We start from the raw sequence: 6026 nt of genomic DNA, 5'->3' as shown, positions 1-6026 counted from the left end.
GTTATAAATTATTTCATAGGGGTAAAATGATCATTTTTAAGCTAAATGATTACTAAATATAAAAATATGTCATTTTTTAGAATTGACAAAAAAGAAAGTGAGTCACATAAATTGAAACACATTGAGTATTTTCTTTTAGCTTTTGAAAAACAACTGTTATTTCTCAGAACCACTTATTTACATTCAAAAACTTGGTCAACTATCTTACTTTTTTATTTTTGAGAAAAAAAAAAGCATTTTTTACTTTCGAAAAACTTGATCAAACATACTATTAATCTAGTTGTTTAGGTTTCAATCAATGATTGTTTAATTGTTTTCTTGATCAAACATACTATTAATCCAGATTTTGTACACAACATATTTGTTTTCTTTATTTTGCATCTTTGTAAATCTCCTCTATGTATGTTCCTTACATACCATATTTTATGGTGTTTGTAATTTTGAAATAAAAAGATATTCATGTTTGGGAACTTAGTTGGAAAAAGAAAAAAAATTATTGTAGTTTCTCTTTAAACATATGTTATAGATCAAATAGAATCTCAAGCAAGAGATAGATAATAACATCAAGGATACAGCAGGGAAGAAGATATACAACAAGATAAGGTAAGGAAAAACATCCTACAAGCGAATATAACAAACAAGGATCAATTTGCTTCGGAGGTACATCAACAAAACAAAGAGGAAAAATGTCAAGATCAGCCCAATTAGTAACAGCTCTAACACAGACTAGTTATAGATATCAAGATTGGTGATTGGATTCTGGTGTAACAATACATGTCTATCATGACAAGAATATGTTCAAGACTTATTCAGAAGTAAAAGATTCTGAAAAATTGTTAATGGGCAACCATAATCCGGCCGAAGTTTTAGGAAAAAGAACAATTGAGATTAATTTCACATCTGGACAGAAGCGGCCTCTTGTGATTGTGTTCCATGATCTATAAATGATGAAGAACTTGATTACTGCTAGCTTACTTTCTAAGAAAGGTTTATGATTGTAATTGAGTCTGATCATGTAATTGTGTCAAAGAGTGATATGTTTATAGGGAAAGGATATCACTGTGATGGTGTAACACCACGGAAATTGGAAAGGGAAAAGTTTCATTTTTTGGCACTGAGGTTGTGGTCTACGAGTCCAACCTATGGACTGTAGGAAGAAAGTTGTAGGACTTGATTAGAGATTTGAAAATGATAAGTCTCTGATGTTTAACCTAAGAATGGACAGGATGGATCGTAGAGTATTCTTGGGGTCGTAGGAGGTACTCATAGAAGTGATCTAGACATAGTGAAATTTTGGGCTTCAACTTGAGGTCTACGGACCGTAGGATGGATTCGTGGAAATTGGCTGGACTTTTGGGTTCTAATAATTTGTTCTACAGTTGACCAATACGGTCCGTAAAATCTCTTACAGACCGTAGACCTGTCTGGCAGATTTTATTAAGGATGTTTTGGTCTTTTCATACCCAACTAACCCTAAACTATGTATTTTTTTTCTATAACTACCCCTATAACCGTTTTACTCTTACAACTAAGTCTAATTTGATCCCCTCATTCACTCAATTCTCCCAAAATCCTCAAGTCTTTTTCTTTAATTTTCTCTCAAGAGCTCTCAAGTCAAGGATTAGGGTTTCATCATGCTTCAAGGTTCTTTTCTCCATTGCTAGGGAATTGATTACCCAAGGTATATGGGAATTCATCAATGGATCCCTTTCATCCATTAGGCTCCAAAAAAACTCAAATCTCCAATTCAATTTCATCCAATTATCTAGGGTTTCATGCTATTCTTCATGGGTCATATTTATTATGATTCAATTGTTTATATTCAATCTTATTATGCATGATTTGATTCAATTACATGAAATTGAATTGATTTTATGTGGACTCATGCCTATGCCTATTTTATGAACTTGAATTATGAACAATGCTTATGAACTTATGAACTATGATCATGAATTTGATTAAGGATCTATGCATGTTTTATGAAAAGAATAATTTATGACTAAAGAATCCTTTTAAGATAAAATGTCAATGATTTGAGAAAGGTTTTATCACATATAAAATAAATCATGATTTAAATACTTAGAAAGGAAGTATCTTATGAACAAGTTTATGAAATTATGATTTTGAAAGGAGCTACTCTATTATGACTTATGATTGGATTGATAGTCTTGATTGTGTCTTCCAAGTATTTTGATATTATTATGATTATTTCTTTTCTGTTAGGATTTACTAAGCATCGAGAGGACTCAGAGATAGAGGCTCTCCCATTAGTAGAGGCCAGGTTTGTAGAAGAAATCCCCTTGTCCCAAACTACGTGCCTCTGTAGGATTGTCTTAAATGACCTTAGCTGGATCCACTTTAGCAAAGAATGAATGTGATAGAGTCTTACCTTGGTAAGTAGATTTCTCTTTTTCGATGTGAGGGTCATACCAGATTCCATGTTGTAAATCGAATGGTTTTATTGTCGGTTAACAGTATATATATCCCACAAAGTATGTTATCTTCAAGGGTTTTAATTATGAAAGATTCTCAAATGGTTTTACGTATGCATTGACCTCGTATATGATTTATGATTTCCTTATAAAGGCTTTTATAACATTTTACTTGGTCTGGCATATCATGCTTAAATTCACCTGCTATCATGCTTTATGTTTCATTCATTTTCCCATACTTAGTACATTCATCGTACTAATGCATATTTATACCTATATTATCTCAAATATAGGGTCTGATGCTCTTCCTCTCTTTCTTGGTATGCTTGTATTTCTCTATCATCTTTTAGTTTCAGACTTGTACGTGGTGTACGAATTACGTTCCAACCACTCTTATGATGTTAGAAAGGCTATGTCAGACACAGTTTAGTTTTTCCCACTTATGTTTAGATTTTTCTCTTATGATATGAGACTTATATTGCCTATTCTTTCTCTCGTTGTATTTCATGTACGTCATGCTTATGTCAAGTGGCTTGTTTAGGTCCTCTCGGGATCTTATTTTCCATGTCACGTCTAGGGTGTACTTTTAATCGTCATAAACTTTGTATTAGAGCATTAGGTTTTAGAAAAGATCCTAAGATATCTAACAAGTCGCGTCGAGTAGAGTCTTGTTCATGTGTGTGAAGCGCACCACATTTATGAATAAGAGGCTACAAGGTGCTTAAAAAATTGCACTTCTTTTAATATACAATTTTTTGCAATAAAGTTATCTTTATAACGGTCTTTATCCTAACTCTTATCTGATGCTTTTCAGGATATGTCTCCTCGAAGAGCTAACGCAAGAAGAATATTGCTAATGATGCGAATCTCGAGGTTTCTCAAGTGTCGGACGTTCCTTTGACCGAGCAAGTGACTCATGCAAAATTTCGAGTCATTTTTCAAGTGTTGGATCAAGCTATGATATCCTAAGATAATAGAGAGGTTATAGCTCATGTGAACCAAATTGTGGGTACGGCGACAACAAGAGTGCGGGACTTAACTAGCATGAATCCTCCGGAGTATCATGGGTCGAAAGTTGATGAGGATCCTCAATAATTTTTTGATGAGATTTATAAGATAGTGTAAATTACATGAGTGTCAATGGTGAAAAAGGAAGAATTAATCTCTTATCAACTCAAAGGTGTTGCTCAAGTTTGGTTCAACCATTGGACGGAAGATAAGGCTATTGGTGTGGGTCCTCTTGATTTGGAGAAATTCAAAGGGGCTTTTGTTCTTCGTTTCTTTTCCCTTGAGATTAGGGAGGTAGAGGTGCTTGAGTTCATTAATCTTCATCAAGGGAATATGAGTGTGACAGAGTAAGCATTGAATTTTACTCAATTATTTAAGAATGCTCCGACTATGGTTGTCTACTCTAGGGCAAGGATGAGTAAGTTTATGTCAGGGGTTTTGAAATGGTGATCAAGGAGTGTCGTACTGCAATGTTGATTAAGGAAATGGATATCTCTCGTTTGATGATACATGTCCAACAAGTTGAAGAGGAAAATCTAAAAGAGAAGTCTAGGAAGTAAAGAAGGCAAGGACCGGTGATGGTGACTTTTCTCATTCTAGGTCCAGTGGACACAGTCATCCTCAATTCAAGCAAAAGTTTTTGGTCAAGGTTCTTCTAATGTTCCGGATCCTAAATTAAACAAAGATAAGGTGTCTAACCCTAAGCCTCAAGGGGGAGAGGTAATGGATCTTCCATTACCGTTTGCCAAAAGTGTGGCAAAAGTCACTCGAGAAAATTCTTAACCAGTACGGATGGTTACTTTGGTTGTGGAAAGAGTTGTCACAAGGTAAGAGATTGTTCATTGATCGTTATTAGGTAGAGATGGTAGGAAAGACTAGCCTAGTGATTTTGGTTCGGGCGCTTAACGTCCGAAGAGATTTTATGTTCTTCAGACTCGACATGATCATGAGGGTTCTTTGGATATTTTGACTGGTATGTTGAGAGTTTTTCATTTTGATGTGTATGCATCGCTTGATCTGGGGCTACCTTATCATTTATTACTCCGCATGTGTCCATGAGATTTGATGTTGATCTTGAAATCCTTTCTGATCCCTTTTCTGGCCCTACGCCTATTGGTGACTCCATTGTTGCTAAAAGAGTTTATAGAAATTGACGTGTTTCTATTTCCCATAGATTCACTCATGTTGATCTCGTAGAGCTTGATATTCTAAATTTTGATGGTATTCTTGGGATGGATTGACTTTATTCTTGTTATGCTTCCACAGATTGTAGGACCCGATTGGTCACAGTCCAAGTTCCGAACAAACCTATCTTAGAATGGAAAGGGGGAAATTCTGCTCCTCTGGGCCAGTTCATATCTTTCCTAAAGGCAAGGAAAATGATTTCTAAGGATTGCATTTATCATTTTGTTCGGATTAAGGATACGGATTTTGAAACCCCTACTCCTGAGTCAGTTCCGATTGTAAATGAGTTTTCAGAAATGTTTCCCGATGACCTTCTTGGTATTCCACCCAAAATGGAAATAGACTTCGGTATTAACCTACTCCTAGATATGCAGCCTATCTTTATTCCTCCTTACTGTATGGCTCCGGCAGAGTTTAACGAATTAACGGACAACTGAAAGACTTATTGGCTAAGGGTTTCATTAGATCAAGTATCTCTCCATGGGGTGCTACGGTATTGTTTGTTCAAAATAAGGATGGTTCCCTCTGAATGTGCATTGACTATTGGCAATTGAATAAGGTCACAATAACGAATAAGTATCCTACTCCAAGGATTGATGATTTGTTTGATTAACTTCAAGGTGTGAGTTTCTTCTCCAAGATTGAACTTCGGTCGGGTTATCACCAATTAAGGATAAAGAAAGGTGACATTCTAAAAATGACTTTTTGAACTTGGTATGGTCACTATGAGTTTTTGGTGATGTCGTTTTGTTTGACTAATGCACCGGTGGCGTTCATGGACTTAATTAATAGGGTCTTTAAGAAATATCTTGACATGTTTGTATTGTGTTTATTGATGATATTTTGATTTACTCATGGAGAGAGAATGAGTATGTTGAGCATTTAAAGATTGTATTGTAAATTCTCAATGATCGTGAATTGTATGCTAAGTTTAGCAAATGCAAGTTTTGATTGAGGTCTGTCGCTTTTCTTGGTCATATTGTCTCTGGCGAAGGTATTTCAGTTGATCCTAAGAAGACCGAAGTAGTTAAGAATTGGCCTAGACCTTTGTCCGCTTCAGATATTTAGAGTTTCTTGAATTTGGTCAGTTATCATATAAGGTTTTTCCTTTATTTCTTCGCCTTTGACAATGTTGACTCAAAGGAAGGTGAAATTCATATGGTTAGAAGCATGTGAGAAGAGTTTCCAAATGATGAAGGATTGACTTACTCCAACCCTATTTTGACATTATCGGAAGGATTGGATGGTTTGTAGCTTATTATGATGCTTCTCAGATCGGTCTTGATTGTGTTTTGATGCAAAATGGGAAAGTCATCAATTATGCTTCAAGACAATTGAAGGTGCATGAAAAGAATTATTTGACTCAATAGTTAGAGTTAGCGGCAGTAGTGTTTGTTCTAA

Source organism: Solanum stenotomum, chromosome 10 (assembly GCF_019186545.1).
Source record: "Solanum stenotomum isolate F172 chromosome 10, ASM1918654v1, whole genome shotgun sequence".
Classification (NCBI taxonomy): domain Eukaryota; kingdom Viridiplantae; phylum Streptophyta; class Magnoliopsida; order Solanales; family Solanaceae; genus Solanum; species Solanum stenotomum.
Note: the sequence above shows the minus strand (reverse complement) of the source record.